The 18,284-nt window shown below is 38.7% G+C and overlaps 2 long non-coding RNA genes across 2 annotated transcripts; one reads left to right on the top strand and one right to left on the bottom strand.

The window, feature by feature from the left end:
- Positions 1 to 6,817: 6,817 nt before the first annotated feature.
- LOC122313968 lies at positions 6,818 to 7,345 on the top strand. The gene is made up of 3 exons (XR_006243562.1): positions 6,818 to 6,868; positions 7,036 to 7,113; positions 7,251 to 7,345. It is a non-coding gene; the product is annotated as an uncharacterized LOC122313968 (long non-coding RNA).
- Positions 7,346 to 15,395: 8,050 nt separating this feature from the next.
- On the bottom strand, positions 15,396 to 16,761 carry LOC122302244. The gene is made up of 2 exons (XR_006240422.1): positions 16,674 to 16,761; positions 15,396 to 15,801 (listed from the first exon to the last, which is right to left on the bottom strand). It is a non-coding gene; the product is annotated as an uncharacterized LOC122302244 (long non-coding RNA).
- Positions 16,762 to 18,284: the final 1,523 nt, after the last annotated feature.

The following is an 18,284-nucleotide window of genomic DNA, read 5'->3' as shown; positions in this document are numbered from 1 at the left end:
TGTATGAATCTTCAAAATCAGAATCATCACTTAGAGTAGTATTCAAAGCTTTTGCCTTGCTTTTGAAATTCGAATATTCAATTCTTATGTGACCAAAACCAAAACATTCATGACATTGGACTTTCTCTTTAGTCTCGGTTTTGTCTTTATTCCATTTTTCAGGTTCATTCTTTCTAATAAAATTCTTACATTTTCTCATTTTTCCAGAATTCTTTTTATTAAACATGATTTTTTTAAATTTTCTGGCCACATGGGCTAGGTCATCATTGCACAAATCTTCATCATCAGAATGACTCTCTTCTTTAGTAGTTTTGAGTGCAATGGACTTACCTTTCCTCTGTTGTGGAAGAGTAGTTTCATAGGTTTGCAAAGAGCCTACCAGTTCTTCTACCCGAATTGTGTCTAAATCCTTGCTTTCTTTTATGGCTGTCACCTTTGTTTGAAACATTTCAGGCAGGTATCTCAAAAACTTTCTCACAACTCGTGCCTCCTCCACCTTCTCATCGAGATTGTACTTGGAGTTAACAATATCATTTAGTTTAGCATAAAACTCATTAAAGGTCTCATCATCCAGCATTTTATTTCCTCAAATTTTGAGGTCAATATTTGTAATTTGGAATTTTTTACTGTCTTGGTCCCTTCGTGTGTGGTTTCCAAAATATCCTAAGCATCCTTGGCTGGCATTCTCACACATAGAAATTATCTTGAATTCATCAGGTGAAGCTGCCATAAAAATGGCAATTAGACCTTTGTTGTTCCAATTGCAGCTGCTGGATTGTTCTTTGGTCCATTCTTTTATAGGTGATGTGGGCCTTGTCCATCCTGATTCCACAGTTAACCATACTTTCTCATCAAGTGATTTTAGAAACGCTCTCATCCTTACCTTTTAGTAGGCATAGTTATCACCATCAAATTGTGGTGGTGATGATAGTGTTGCCATGATCTTCCCGAGGAACGAATCACACTCAGATTGAGTGAACCTGTCTTTGATACCAATTGAAATTACCCAAGTACCCCTGATTCTACACGTTAACACTAAATACAAGTTGTTAACATCGATTAGTAACCAATGTATTTTAATAACGTTAACACACTTATTTGGTTACGAAGGGAAAGTCTCTAAAGAACTCCTCAAAGATAAAACCATACGGGGCAACCAAACACAGGAAAGTCAATTCATTAATTGTGAGAACTACAAGTAAAACGTTTATAAAACCTTTGTAACTAGACGCGTTTACTCAAGACATGTGACCCGCTCGTCTTCTACCGCAGTAGGTAATCAGAATCTCTAACACTCTCCAACCGTTGCCTTTCCTACTGGAACCTCCCATGGTTGAATCTTGAACAGAACAACTCCCCCTCAATTCCACGAATTGGGCTTCTAGGAAAAAATCCTTCACACGGGAATTTTCCTTTGCACGATCTCTTGAAGTTCTATCCAGATCCTCAAGCTCTCGATCAATGTAAATATGTGCAACTCAAGTCTTGAGGATAAACCCTTAGTCGACTCCTCTATAGATATGTAATGCTGTCATTGACTAGGAGAAGGACTCAGCTGGCAGGTTTATTCAGTATCTCAGTTAGATACGTTTCTAACAACTTGCAAGCACCTTGAATTGGATTATCCTTATGGATTGCATCGAGTTTAGATCAGCTTCAGTTTCTTCAATATGACTTGCGTCTTTATCTCTTCAACTGATGCTTAGACTCTAAACATACTTAGGACTCTTGTTGACTCTTATTTTATAATACAAACAAGATGTGATAAGAGTTCCAATTCAAATACTTATTCTTATCAGATCACTAGAGTCTAATTAAGATTACATTTATTCCTAACATCATACGCATCTAATCCTAGCCAAACATAAATTACATTTACACATACTATAGTAACTTTTTCACCTTTGGTCACCTCTTCTTAATACCAATATCATTTTATAAATCTAGTGACATAAGTATAATAAATAGCCTAGTTAACATACACTATTTAATTAAGCATAACATAGAGAATAGCAAGAATAACACATTAAGTAAACTTAAAAATCTTTAAACATCAAGTTTATAGTTTAATCGTTTAACACCTTTAAAAGCATGATATAAACCAATTAACACTACTCTAAGTTTCCTTTTTGAAAAAACCTCATTACTTGGAAGACCCCATAACAAAACAATATTTTTATATACAGCGTTTCCAACATACCCAAAGTATTCCATGAGTCATCCAAGATTTAAAACAAGTTTGTTTGCTAAAACCCCATTCATTTCGAAATATAATAATGCACAACACAAAAAATGGCTCCCATATATATACGGCTAAGCCAAAACAGGGCATATATATAAGAAATTACAACATGAAGAGATAAGGAAAAAAATCTGGAACACAAGCTTGTTACATGATTCGGTTAGCCTCAAAACAACATCCCAATCAAATGGGGTTCAAGCTAGGGTTTATACCTTGGAGAATCCATTCCCAAAACACATAAATGGAGAAGAGGAAAGGTGGGTTCGGCTTGGGAAACTAGAGAGCACACGAACCCTTGGCTAGAAGTCCAAAACTGAAACATCAACAACAACTAAAAGAAAACCCACTTGATTAAACCATGGCTAGGTTCGAAATGCACAAAGGTGAAAGGTTAAGGGTACTACTCTTACCTTGCTATTTTCCTCTTGAGAGGAAGAACTATTGGGTACTTCGCTTAAGATTGGAAGGAGAATGGAAATGGGAGAGAAGGGTAGTAGAGTCGAACGGTTAGGGACTTGAGTGCTTGAGAACTTTTTTCTTCTTTTCCTGCCTTGGAAATCGTCAGGTTCAAAACGAAAGGGACTTAAAGTTACTTTTTGGTCAAATGTTGCCTTGGAAGCTAACGGACTAATAGGGTAGAAAGTAGGAGTGGCAATATATGATACGAACTATTAAACCAACACGAACACGACATGCTAATGGCAGGTTTGGGTTTAGTCTTAACGAGTTCGGGTCAAAACCTGTTAAGACACGATTGTTTAACAGGTTGATAATGAGTCAACCCGTTTTAACATGTAATAACACGTTATGACCCTTTAAGAAAGTTAAAGTTACAATTATACCCTTATACCTAAAAATAATATTTTTAAAATTTTAATTTTGATATTTTTATTGTTTGGATTGTACTTTTGGACTTGTAGTTAGTCTTATAATTTTTATAGATATTGTGATTTTAACATTTATATAAAATTATACTAAATTTAATCAAGTCAAACCAATTAATTTCGGGTCTATTCAATTTATTTATATAAACAAGTTGAAACGGATTGACACGACACGGCTCATTATGTTATTAGGTTGTGTTACGATTTAATATTTTGATACGACAAGTTTAACGGGTTAGGTTTGGGTTTACCTATATGGTATAATATACATGCCTTGACATAACACGACCACGACCTGTTAACACGATTTTACACCCTTAGTAGAAAGGGGCTTAAGTGACATTTTGGTCAAATCTTACTTCACAAGCTAAAAGGGACGGTGGGGATTAAGTGTGGAAAGATATTTCCCTTACCTACCCATATCCAATGGTGGAGGAAGTTTGGGCCATTTCTTGAATAATTAAAAATCAGAGGGCATAAGAGAAAAATATTCTAAGGTCTTAAAATCATGCCCTTAATTTATTTTAATAACCCACATAAAAATAAAAGCACACACATCTTAAAATAAAAATAAAATAAATAAAATGATTAAGAATCTTTATCTTAAAATATTTAACTTAAAGAATTAATAAAATAACGTAAGGACCCACGTAGTAGGACTCGGGTATTACAGTTCAAAACCAAGTCTGCCTGGAATCTGATTTGTCAGCACGGTGAAATATGCCCCTGGAAGAAATGGCTTTGGAGGAATTGGATTCCAAAAAAGTGGTCATTCTTTGTTAGGCGAGCTAAGAGGAAGGCAATACCGGTGGATGACATTATTCAGCAGTTAGGCATTCCTATTGCCTCTAAGTGTGAGTGTTGTGATCACCCTCAAATGGAGTCTTTGAATCATATTTTATGTGGGGGAGGAGGAGCTCAAAACATCTAGAATTTTTTTTGCATCCGCATGTCAAATGAGAGTATCGCAGATTCGGAATTAGGAGAGGATGATGAGTTTCCGGTGGCAACGAGCTTCCATGTGCACGCAGGTTGGATGGCTTCGAGGGGTTCTTCTGATTGTTATTTCATGGGCATTATGGAGAGAGCTAGATGTGCAGCAAGAATGGAAGGTATGAAATTTAATATGGATGTTATTATTTGATCTGTTAAAATTTTAATTAGAGAGTTGTTGAGTAAGATAAAAGAATTTCGGTAGACATGCGGCCATGAGAGGACAATCCTGGAGTAATTAGTATGCCCAATTATTCCAGTTGCTGCAAGAAAATTGAAATCAATTACGTGGTGACCACTAGAGAGAGGGAGGGTAAAATTGAATGTAGATGGCGGATCTTGCAGTAACGCGGGAAATTCAGGGGGGGTGGTATATTATTCGAAATTTGTACGGTGGAGCAGTGGCGGGTTTTGCTCATTCATATGGTCATGCTACCAACACCATCTTTGAATGTAGAGCTTTACTTGTTGGGCTTCGGTTGTGCAAGCAATTAGGTTTGAGGGATATTTTGGTAGAGTCGGATTCAATGGTCATAGTTGGATGGTTGGCTTCGGAAGTGTGCAAATATTGGTTCCTTTGCGATTTTTGGGAGGAAATTATAGCTATTGTTGGGGAGTTAAATGTTCGCATTCGTCATATTTTCAAAGAAGCTAATATGGTGGTTGATTTTTTGACTAAGCAGGGGATGCAATGGGTAAATTTAGAGTTTGGCAATGATACTTCCATTCAAGGCCCTATCTGAGGAATCATTCGTATGGACAAGCTTGGCATTCCTTATCTTAGATGTGGTTGATGTATTAGTTTTGGGGGGGGGGGGAGGGAGTAGTTGGTTTTTTTTATACTTGTGGGCTATATGTTCTCAGGAGATTTGTTTTATGGTATTTCTCTACCATAAGTGAGGGTTTTTTTTTAATAAAATTGAGAATAGGTCACTCTTAGACATGTGACCCTCTTTAAAAAAAAAAATACAACTAGGATAAATGAGTGAGGAACATGCAGATATGCTTCTTTCCTTTTTCCACGCTCTGGTACCGAAACTCCCACCCTCAAAACTCAAAGAAGCATATCTGCATGAACATATTTACTTGCTAATACCACTTCAAAATGTTCAGATTTTAATAAAACCACAAGTAGAACAAACTTTATCAATATTTCTGAAAACTATGACTCATCATTTCACTTGTGTTCCCCTCGTGTATTACAACTTATCACTACAAATACGCAGAGATATAAGTAGGCAATATCCTCTTGTTACAAGCTCAAATCAAACAACTTGTTCTCATTCACGTCATATAATTCTCGACTTGGAAGGAAGCAACATCATATAAAAATGTATACTCAAGTACATCATTCCAATTCCAAGGTCGATGAAGCTCATTCTAAGGGAGAATGATGTAACACACGAGTAAGGGAAAATGAAAATAAATAAATAGGCATATAAATAAATAAGGCTACTCAAGAAGAAGCAAAAGTTTGGTTTGAAGAAAATTCAGTCCGACTCAATTCTAAACATTTAAGAATAAAAAAATTAACCGATTATTAAGAGGCACTGCTCGTATAGAATGGCCTAATCCGTATAAACTCATACAACCTCATATTTGTTATTATTTTTTTAGTATTATCTATATATATATATATATTTTTTTTTTTTTGATAAGTAAATCAATTATATTATCAAAGAATAGGCAAATGCCCTGTACAAGGTATAGTTTCCATCGCTAGGTATGGACGGTGGATATCAGAAAATCATGTAGCTCTAAGCCATTAAAATCAACCGCTATGGTCCAAATACAAAGAGTTCTAATAAAGAAAATTTTCAGTTCCTCCATCGATGTCTCTTTGTCTTCGAAGGTCCTTGCATTGCGTTCTTGCCATAAACACCACATGATGCATATGGGTATCATTTTCCATACCTCTTTTATCTGTTGGTTGCCTCTCAAATTTGTCCAGCTAGCCACTACTCCTACCACGTTCTCAGGCATAACCCAAGCCAAGTCAATTCTGCCCAGCACCTCATTCCATAACCCTCTTGCCATCTCACAATGTATTAAGAGATTTATCTCTATATTTAACATCATAATAATACTTATAATATTTAAAGAGCTTAGAGGATATCATGTTCTTAACTAATACTAAGCATGTCACTTGAACATTGTTTAAATATAATTATTCATATATGTATATGTATAAATAAACTTTTTAAAGATACTAACAAAAGATCAAAACACATACTGTCGCAATTTTTGCTAAACTAATATAAATGAAGTATTTTATGAAAATGAAGTAGCCTATGAACAAGCTCTGACCTGCGAAAATATTAGTGGATTTATTTGTGAGCATGCCAATCTAACACTATGAAACGCTTCAGCTCAACCCGGTGTTCGAATCAAAGTCACTTATTTTTGCATTTCTTTACTGATTAGAAGGTAGTTAAGAGACCTCTATGTGAGTATGTGGATCTCCAAGTCTCAAACCTTGCTACTGTTACTCTAAGGAAACTAGAAACCTTAAGAATATGGGGAGGGACCCATTTATGCATTCACCACCCTGCTGGATGTGTTTGTCTGATTTCTGCAATCTGTTTCTGTGCTATATCTAAGACGACTTTTTCTTGTCTAATGTCAAATTGCATTTTTTGCATCCTTATATCAATCTCTTTTCCCTTTCACCTTCAGGTTCCCCCAACTCTGAGATATGTAATGGATGGCGAGATAAAATTATTTGCTTGCAAAAGATTTGATTTTACAAGTTAAACTGGTCCTTCAATCTAGAATTTCCTCTAAATGTTCCTGATGCAGACTTATACAATAAAGCACTTTTATTGCATGAGCCACTATTTATAAAGTGGTTCGTGTAAGTAAATATATCTTCCCTTTCCCATTTTGCTGAATTACTGAACAATCTTTACGTTACAGATTATTGGTGAAATATCTTTATCTGGTGCAACATATAAGTCTATGGAGTTTGTTGGCACAACTGTTGAAAGTTTAACTGTAAGCAAATTTTAAAAGACAGTTTTTTACAGCATCTATTGTATCAGTACAAATTAATATCTGTGATGCTAACCATGTTATTATTTGTGATTGTTCAAGTGGATCAATTTAAGTCTCTAATCCTCTGTACTGTATAGATGGAAGAAAGGATGACATTATGTAACATGGTTATTGAAGTTGGGGCAAAGAATGCTGTTGTCCCTACTGATGGTTGTCTTTGTGTCTGCGTGCGCACAACACAGTTAACTCTGATGTATGTATCAGCTATGCATGTCTGTGCAAACATACTAATATGTTTCAGAATATTTGACTCCATCTGAGCCATATATCACCACTTAGATATTTGAAACTCATTCATAGTTTTGATCCTAAAACTTGACTCTAACAGATGACGAGAAAGGGAGAAAAACTCATCTCGTCTTAAGCTTTGTCACCTTGATGAAAGAGTTATTGATTAGGAAATTTGCTATTCTGGAAAAGAATATATTTTCCCCTTATGTATCATTTATCATGTCTAACATTTCTCATGATTCTGTTTTTTGTTCTGCACAGGAACCAGTTTTGGCATATGAACCAGTTTTCAGCTCATCACTAATTAACTGGCAAACTTATGAGCCAATTCGATCCCCAGGGTTGAAATTCAACACCAAATTCCAATGAAATTTCACAATTGTTGAAATGGTTAGAACTAGACCACACAAGCTAAATTTGGCAATGATAGCCTAGGTTTTTCTCAGTTGCCATAAATAAATCACAACGACCAATAAACGATTTTATATGCACAGTCAAATAAAGCAACATTCTTCACAGAAATCACATTCATAACATATTAGAAGGTACCAAAAAGGGCTATAAACGCTACAAGAAAAAGGCTATGTTTTTGCAAGAATATCACCTACGAATTTTGCATTACGTTAATACCCACAACTTAGACCACCACGTACACAAAAGGCAGATATATACAAATTAAACCGAAAGGAAGAACATGGGAATCAGATTGATAGTGTAGTGTAAAAAATTATTGTACAAACAAACAAGCAAGCTATGAAGCCCAAAAAGTTATGCATGAAGGGAGGAGTGATAGAAAAATTAGACAAGAAAATATACCTTTACTATATACATATTCCCTGAAAATCAGCCTCGGTCGACAACAAAATGAAAAGCAAAAAGTTAGCTCCCAGCCGAATATGGAGGCACTATGCCCTGATTTTCTAGGGTAGGAAACGACTCGAAAATGAAGTGAGAGGACAATCAAGTGAGAAAGCCGCATGCAAACTGGGGTATTGAGTTGGGTGGATTTGCAGGGGGCTGTCCATGGAGAAACACCAACTAGGGGGAGAAGGGTGTGGGAAAATGGGCCTTCGAAAAAGTGAAACTAAGGTGAGCGGAGGATTGACGCAGTGAAGCCTTCAAGTGGCGTTTCGTCGGTCGCAAACAGGGGTGACCGTCGGATTTGCAGGTGGTAGCACAAGGAATGTTTTGGAAAAGTGGGTTTTGTTAATGGGTTTCGTCGAAGTGGAGAAGAACAGGTATTGTTGGGGGGATTTCGCATTTTGGAACCCCACAAGAAGCACGTCATTGCATGTCCCCCTTAGAGAGCATTGAATGCGGTGTGGTCCTTGGTTATGGTGTGCCCTCCTCCATGTTCCATTTAATACAGTGTGTTCTTGGTCAAGTGCGCCCCATTCCTAGACATGTTCAGCCGCCGGGGTTCTGGGGCAGGCACTGTTCTCACCCTTGCTTATATAGGGCCCTATCAACCAGTAATGGTGTCAGGTGATTCTCGAACAGTGCATACTCTCCAGCTGCTCTTGGTACCTGGCTCCCTAGGCCAGCCTGGCATGACTCCTTCCTCATTCTCAGACCTTGGGCCTTCTAGTGCTCAACGGGTCGAGCCCATAAGGCCCATACAATACCTCACGAGTTTCCATCACAGAAATGTGATGGGAATTCAAAACATCTCTGGCACACCTTTCATGGACACGTACCTCGCGACCGTTAGTCTCTTCATTAATGCTAGAGGGCCTTTGAGTTTCCATCGCCTCTAATTCCCTATGGTTGGGCTCGGTTTAGCACCTCATCATGTCCTGCGCTGTGGATTGGTCCATGCTCTCCCCACGTCCCTTACTACCCCCTTACGTCAATTGAGTTTCCCGAGGTGACCTGTCCCCATCACTAGTGCGCGTGTCGCCTAGGTTCCTGCGGCCCCTCTGTCTTCCCGACAATTGATTTGACTGGTAGGAGGCCCCCCATGTCCCGAGCCATGCATTGACTCATGCTCCCCATGTGCTTGACATGGCCTTTTTTGCTTGGGCGAAATCACGCTGGTTAGGGTGCACGAACCATTCTGCTGGCATCATCAATGTCAGGTGATGCCTCATCTTTCGTGCACCTGTCAGACTCCCATGACTATATATATATAAGGTTCCTCTCCATCCTCTTTTTAGCCATTGTTGCCCCCTTCTTCTCTGAGTCTTCTCTATTTCTCAAGCTCCTCCTCAACATTTCCCTCGTCATCCTCTTCTGTCTCTGTCCCTCAAGCTTTCTCAGAGTTCACCATGGCCTCAAAGAGTTCTTCCACTCCTAAACCCCTATACTTCGTTGGGAAGAAATGGGAATTTTGCGGACACCAACTCCGACCATAGAGCGATTCGGTCAAAATACAACATCCCTGCCTTAACAGTCCTGGAGGTTCCTAGAGAGGGAGAGCACATTGTGGGTCTCGACTGAATGGTGTCCAGTGTGGCACTCTACCCCCTAATATTTGCGAATGGTCTTCGCCTCCCATTTTGCATCCCCTTTGAGACGTTCTTAACCTCCTGGGGTTGGCCCGTACGTAGCATCATACGAACACTTGGCAGCTTCTAGTGGCTAGTTGCATTATCAACCAAAGGGCACTCAGCTCTACTACATAGGAGTATCCCGATCTGACTAACTGGGAGTTCTTCTTGATGTACCACGTTAACCGCCTCGACAGGAGCATATGCAGCTTCTATATGCGTATCCCCAATTAGAAGATAGTCAACCTCGAGCATCAAAGACTATGCTCGGAAATACTTCTTTGTTTCTGGCTTGGTGTGGGAATACCCCCTAGGGAGACGAGGTTCATCAGGAGTACCTAGTCTGGGAGATCTGGACATTCGTCCCTCTTTACAAGAGCTTATCCACTACCCTAACTCAAAATGAGGAGGCCAGGTTAGCAACCATGCTGTCCTGGGTGTCAGCCAACCCTTTTGACTTAAGGACTAACCAGGCCTTCTTCGATGTCAAGATTCAGAGCTACTTTACCACGCCCGATCAGCTCGTACATGGTCAGTCGAGACTTCTTGTGTGACTCCTCATCGCCTTGCAGCTAGAAGTGCTCCTCTGGTTCCTCCAGCAACAAGGGCAAGCGGCCAAAGGTGCATCATAATGGAGCCAGAGGGGTTCCCCATAGCAAGGCTAGTGGATCCCGTGGTGCAGAAGATGCTCCCTGGGGTGGAGCTAGAGTATCCAGACCCTCTCCTTCTCACAGGGGGTCAAGAGGCAAGGACCGAGGCCCCCAGTGGGAGGACAAGGATTCCCAGGGCCAAGCAGGGGAGTCCGGGAGCCACGTCGGGGGGTCCCGTGGTGGAGCCAAGGGGTCCTAAGACTAAGCCCAAGGATCAGGGTGTGAGGAGCTCGTTTGCCCAGAGATTCTGATTCCTTCAACATGGGGGAGTAGGAGGGTTGTGCAAGATGTTTAGGTCCACTTCATCCCCGATGGGCCCACGCATAAAGTTCAGGACCATTTCCCTCCCTGGGGGAGGGGGGCATGCATGATGTCTGCCATAGCACCTGTCTAATCGGAGTTCACACTTAAGGAGGAAGACAACTCTGGTGATCTCCAAGCTGCTTTCTTCGATACCTTCATCAATCCCGATCTCGTGAGGCTTAGGTGGTGGAGTCGTTTGTGTCTTTTGAAGACACGCTCAAGCAAGAGGCCACTCTCGACATTCCCTTGACTATTACAGAGGCCAGGGGCCTAGAAGAAGCTGCCCCCACCACTTTCCCGAGTGCTGAAGTTGAGCCTCCCCCTTCCTCTTTTGCTAGCCCAGGGGTCGAGGGCCATGAGGAGGCCAGCTAGGGCTCCCCTTCTATTGTGGAGCTAAGTGACGACAATGAATCGGCCCAGCCATCTTCTACACACTTTTCCCAAAAATTGGAGGTGGACTCCTACCTCACTTCTCTGGAGAGATCATCTCAACAAAGTCCCCTGTCGAGAGGCCCGAGCTCAGTCGAGGGCGAGGCACATCATGTGACTTACGAGGGGCCCCCTAACTGACAAAAGGCCTAGGGCTATCGAGGAGCCTTTCACCAGTTTCTCAATATGTGGAGGGCTCTTGTTGGAGGAGCAGGCCCCCGAGCAGGAGGAGTAGGCCCTCAAGTCGGTCCCCAATCAGTAGGAGGAGGCCGGGGGCTCAGAGGTCCCTCGCTCGAGCTCTTTTGTGGAGGACATGCCAAGGACTTCGTGGAAGTTAGGGAGTGCCAGTGCCTCCTATTAGGCCAAGACAGGGACGAGCTAGGCCCCTGGCCTGGGTTTTGACAAAGCCCGAGCTAAAGTGATCAAGCGAGAGGCTCAAAAACTAGGACCGCTCTTTGCCCAGGTGCATTTCTTATACTGTATTTGTTCTTTGAGCCCTCTTTTTCCACCTCTAATGGTTCCTCGCATTGCAGGCCGCGAAGTAGCTGGCAGGCATGGTCTTTGAGGAGGGCGGGGAGCTCAAGGAGATGAATAGGGCACTTGAGTCTCTGGTTAGTCTCTGCTGCCATAAACTCAACTAGGCAGGCCGGAAGCTTGATAGCTTCTCCGCACAATGTGAAGGGCTAATCGAGGAGGTTGATGAATTGTAACAAGCTCCTACAGAAGGAGGCTTAAAGGCGCAAGGATAAGAAGAAGGTGGTGAAGTGGGAGTTGGCCCAGGTCAATGAGGATCTCGCTTGTTTCTAGGCTGAGTGCATGGGCCTCTAGAACTATCGTGCCGCTATGGAGAAGGAGCTGAAGCAGTGGGAGGCGAAGTTGGAGTTGGCCCTAAAGGGGCTTTTGGAGCTTTGAGGGGAAAATGATCAGCGGGAGCGGGAGCAAGCCTTGGCTACAAGGCGACATTCGAAGTTGCTATTCAAGCACTTTGAGCTCATCCAGGAAGTTTGGTACTGGAAGGAAAAGTGCAGCAGGTCGAGGACAAGGTCGACACCCTCATGGCTGAGCTAGCCGAAAAATCAAACACCATCATGGCTCGGGATCTTGAGATCTTGGTCATGAAGTCTAGCAAGGAGGCCGCTGCCAAATACTTTGGGGAGATCATGTCTCAGATTGCGAATACCCAGGCCATTCAAGATGCTGCTTGGGTGTATGGGCTATAGGGAGGGTCTCAAGCGGCTGCATGAATGTCTGCAAGAGCACCCCAGGACAGACTTGCACACCCTGAGTTTGGCCTCCCTCCTTCTAGACCCTGGGGCACACGCCTTTGTCAAGAATCTCGGGGAGTCCGGATTCCGTCTAAAAGTGAAAATTAAATATTTCCATAAAAAGATAATAAATAATTTATTGACAATTTGAAGTAGAAAATGACGTGGTGAGAGAACTTTTTATACGTGTGTGTATATATATATATATATATAGAGAGAGAGAGAGAGAGAGAGAGAGAGAGAGAGAGAGAGAGGTGGCTCACTACTCTATAGCGGCCTGTCCGTGCTGTCCCGTGCAAGGCTTTTTATCATTATTAGTTTGTTAAGATTTCATCTTTCATTTTTTTTTAATTTTAGTTTATTTTTCCTTTTCTTGTTTTTCAGGAGTATTTTATTTTGTTAGATTGTTATTTTTCATTTTAATAAATAATTTTATTTTTTGACTTTTAGTTTTTTAATTTTTTAATGACTGATGTGACATCAAGTTACCATATGTTAGCTTATAATTAACAGATGCATGACATTTTTATATTGCATGATAATTCTTTCGTAGGAAAACTAACCATTAAAACGGGAGTTCATTAAAATTTAGGATTGTAACCGATAAAAAAAAGTGAAAATCGAAAAAGTTTCATGCTAAACAATGAAAACATCAGGACTGATACGACAATTAATGAGGAAAAAAAACCAACAAGTGGAGATCAAATTAAGATATAGTATTATTTGAATTGCTATACAAAGCATATTACATGAAACATAAACAAATGAATAAACTCCCTAAATGACGACCCGATGTCCCAATAATTGCAGTGTTGGCACAAATTCAAAAGGACAGGCTTAAAAAATGTGTTAGGTTGTAACTACGATTTTCTTTTATTATAATTGAAGAATTTTTTTAATAAAGTGCCGGAGGTGCCGCCCTCCTTTTGGAAAAAATTGAAAAAAAAAAAGAAAAAGGACATGCTTCAAGAACTGTGGCACCCTATTTCTCTATAAAGGAATTAGCGAGGATTTGTGGTGCCAACCAAAAGGATCATCAACACTGAGGATTTGGTCGGGATTAGGCGTGCCTTACTATATGGAAGTGCACGTGTAGAGTTACAGATGTCAAATCATTGCAAAAAAGATAGAAGTTTAATCCGTAAACTAAGACCTTGTAGTACCCACTGTGCACAATGTATCGGATCATGAATTGAAAAAAGTGGGTTTTAGGTACAACTTCTATATATGACCTTTTGAAGAATGTAATTGGTGCAGGAAAGTTGGGGCATTTGTGCTTGCATGTAGACCCTTCAACTAGACAATGCATGATATTTACAAGCTAATATGTTGACCATATTTTTACAACCCAAAAAGTTTAGAGGCAATATAAATTCTCAATCATTATGGGTTGAAATTCAAAGATGGCATTCCCTACATAAACCAATGATGGCAGTCATTTTATAGAACACAACTATATCGCATTACAGATTTTGAGGTATTCCTCCTAAAGCTTTTGAGCAATTTCAGATTTTAGGCATTTGTTAAAACTCTTTGTTGGATAGGGAATTTGATATGTTTAGCTTTTCTTGCCTGGTTTGTAAGGTCTGTTAAATTTTCACTCATAAAAAAGATATATAGGATGTACGTATGGGCTAGATAGAAAATATGTCCCATTATAGAATGAGTAGCTGCGCTAGTATCGTAAATGGCACTTTCCATCTAGCATAAGCTCATGCAGAAGTATGGCAAGCATCAATGCGATTTGATTCTAAAATGTGAGACTCGGAATAGGCATTATCTCACTATTTTTGAATATTGATTTTGTGCAATCAATTATCGTGAATGAAATTTTTACAAATAGAACCAATAAAAATCAAAATGTGCTCAGAGTTTCAACCTCAAAATGCAATCAATTATCTGGATATTTTCTTTCTTGTTTGTGACTTGGTTGACACTTGTTTGTGCCTTGAATCAGTCGGAAAATATATTTTCTTTCTTGTTTCTTGGTTCTAGTTTGTTTGATGCGTTCGTGCAGGTATATTATTTGTTATATTTTTAGATTTGATACGTTGCTTGCATATGGAAGAAGTAACCGTTAGAGTAATAATATTTTAAAATTTGTTATTCATGGACAGCCTATTCGAGATAGCTCACCTTTTAACCGTAGTGGAACCCAACACCAAGAAACAGTCAATGGAAGTCACGATAGTGTAATATTTCAATTTATTAAATATTTATTAGTAATATTTACATTACATTAATATTTGCGAGTTAATTCTTACAGATGCAATTTGGGTTGGATGGATCACAGCCGGTGCAGGATGGGTTGGATGGAACACAATCGTCGTAATGAGAACCAGGTTGGATGGAACACAATCATCGCAATGAGAACCAACACAATTGAAGCAACTACTCAATGGACAAGGTAGGATAGTTTGGAGAAAATGTTAAAGAGTCGAAAATGTTAAGAGTCTTGTTATTTTGTATGTTCATCTTGGAACAATTGTAAAGCACTTGACGTGCAAGTTTTAGTCAAGATTTGATGAGACCATCATTATTTGTTCCAGAATTGATTTCTAGGGAATTGAATGCTGGAGACTTGATTTTGGGAGATTTTTGGAGAGCTCATTTATTTCTTTTAGTTAAGATTGTAAAAGCACTGTTATAGGTAATGCATGTGTTTTCTGGACAAGCATAATGCGATGCATTATTACAGGTGATGCATATGTGTGTTTTGGAAAAGCACTATTACAGGTGATGCATATTATTTGTTTTAGTGAAGATTTCTGGACAATTTAATATTAATGCAAACAAATAAATAAAATAACACCATCTAGTCTAGTGAATCAACATACCAAGACAAACCAACGAAGTGCTAATATAATTGCATTCTACAAAGCTTAACAAACATCAAATCCAATATTTAAATTGCATTTACATTACATTCTAACTAAACTTCTAACACTTATACATACACCAACTACACTACTATGAAGTCACTAAGTAAAAAAAAAACACCAACTACGAAAGCCCAATACACTCGAATTAGCGTGTGTGAGCATCTTATTCCAGCTTCTTGCTCAAGAAGCACCAACTCCATCAAAAATGCATCATCTCTAATGGATTGCACCATCTCTCACTTCTCAATCTCAGCCGCTCTCTTACAGAGCTTAATCTCCATCTTCACGATATCGCCGAGTCTTTTCTCTACCTCTTTCTCCTTCCTTTCCACTTCATTTTTTCTTACTTGTAGATCCAACTTTATGCATTGATCACTATCTGTCCACTTGAAAAAGTCATCATATTAATAGAAATCAAAGAAGAAAAACATTGACGTCTTGTAAACACTAACAAATTATTTGAGACAGATGAATTTAGGGTGAACTTTGTTCTCTAGCAGTAAAATTAAGGTAATTTAAAATACTTCCAGTGACATGACCATGAGAAACAACTCATTTTCTTAGCCCCTATCATGACTAGTTGAGCCCAAAGAACTTTGAAATGGCATGCTGGTAGTGTTTATTTTCTCTTTTGTTATCTTATATCCTATGGAAACTAATAGCATTCTGCCATGCTGGTAGTGTTTTATGCTTCCTGGTTGTATTGTATTATTCGCTAACAAATAAAAATAAAAAAATCCGCATATATGAACTTCAGGATATGATCTATCTTTAAAATATTACTATGGAATCTCCCAACAACACAAACAACTAGATGTACTAGGAGAATCAGTCTAGTAGGCTCCATTTGGATACTATTTCAGATAATATGTAAACAGTAATAAATAGTTTATAAAGAGTAGTTAATAGTTTATAAAGAGAATCACCAGGTGAAGCTTGACAGTTCAAAGTTTTCCAAAGCATATCTTTGAACTATATGTAGCCACTATCATATGTAATGGCATGACCTTCTGATTCTTGTCATCAATAAAATTTAGAACAAATGGGACAAATGTATCACAATCTCCAGCATAAATACTAGAGTAAATAGATTGAACAAATAAAGTATGCAACCGTGTAGATGAAAATTTACACCCTAAGCGCACCAGAGAATAAACTGAATGTATGATTGTTACAATAAATTATTTCCACCCAGCAAATGTAAAAAATCATGAGTATCTACGATGACAACACCTAGTATAACTAGATTACCTCTTGCAAATTGTCAACTTCTTCAAGCAAAGCTTTCCCCATAAGAATGGTTTACCCTTTCAGCTTCGATGATGTATGGTTTCCTCTCCTATAAAAAAGTCAAGGAGTTATAACCCACCGAAAAAGAAAGAAAGAATAAAAAAAAAAGCATTCATCAACTCCAAACATGAATACATGCCTATATCTTTCAAATATATTCCAAATCTTATAAAAAAATTATATTCCAAATATTTTATAATGAAACTTCACTTCGATATTTGTCAAAAAATACCAATTCAAACAGTAATCTCAAAATATTGTTTCTTTTCTTAATCATCCATTTTCCCAATGACCAAACATAACAAAAACGTTATAAAGCATATATGTCAGTGATTTTCAGCACACGCAAACTTTTATTATGCATAGAATGCAACTCTACATGATTAAGGGCATGAGCTTATACATTTATAAAGCATGCAGCACAAAAACTAAAATCAATGTCAAATTAGACTCCAAAAACAAAAAAACTAAAAATATAAGTAATGGAATTGCCTCGTACAATGAAAAAAGAGAATGTTTACATGAAAACCTGAAAGGACAATCTAGGTTGGTCTCCAAAGGTCGGTTTCACAACGTTTTGTCTCTCTGATACTCCTCTGAACCTCTACACCATCACCTTCGAGCAATTTCCACCAAAACTCCACAACTGTTGCTAAAACATTGACGAAAAATGAGAGTAACAAAAACTAAAAGGAAAAAAGAAAAAAATAGGGATATGAATATAATATACATTACAAAGATGTATCTGTGTATGTTTATAAGTGTAATTACCACTTCCGATAGATGCTTCTATCAGGAGCACGGCGAACTACTCGGACCCTCTTTCAGTTCTTAGGTGGATTCACCATAAAGAGTGTCCACACTCTAAGCTACTCTGCAAATTTTTACCTTCTCTGTACATCTTCTCTTGATCAATTAGGCTAATATTGGTTTTCTTTCGTGGGCTTCTCTTGTAATTGGGCGGGGCAGAGAGAGTTTAAGTGTGTGTGATATTTTCGCAAGTGACTTTAGTTGCTTTTGTTTTCTTCATTTTGGAGAATCGAAACTTGTTTATTTGTCTTGGGAAGAAAGGCCTTCGTCTTCGAAGGAGAGAAACATTGAGTCTCTGAGATGGCGAAATGAAAATTGTTTTCAAGGGATAGAAATCGAGGGAGAGATTAAAAAAAAAAAAAAAAAAAAAAAAAAAAAAAAAACGGAAGGAAGTAGGGTAAATCTGAAATTTTTTTAAAAAGGAAACCAAATTCATTAAAATGGTACGTTGTTATTTCATTAAAACGGTACATTTTTATTTGTTCTACGTCAGACCCTGTTTGCCCCGTTGTGGACGAGGCGACTGCAGCAAGCATTTTTGATTGTCGAATCATTGGAAGGAATTGATCTAATTGCTATGAATGATTTTTTAATGAGCAATGCTACACAGCAGCCCCACACCCAACACACTAATGTAAAATAACAGAAGGTAAAATAGTAAATTCACATTTTTTAATAGTGTAAAAAAGTGTGAGGCTGCTCTGTAGATTTATTTATTTTTAATATTTTATAATCGAATAAGGGGAATCAACCTTACAGCTC

Source organism: Carya illinoinensis, chromosome 1 (genome assembly GCF_018687715.1).
Source record: "Carya illinoinensis cultivar Pawnee chromosome 1, C.illinoinensisPawnee_v1, whole genome shotgun sequence".
Lineage (NCBI taxonomy): Eukaryota > Viridiplantae > Streptophyta > Magnoliopsida > Fagales > Juglandaceae > Carya > Carya illinoinensis.
The sequence above is the reverse complement of the archived record's forward strand: the minus strand, read 5'-3'. Positions and strand labels throughout refer to the sequence as shown.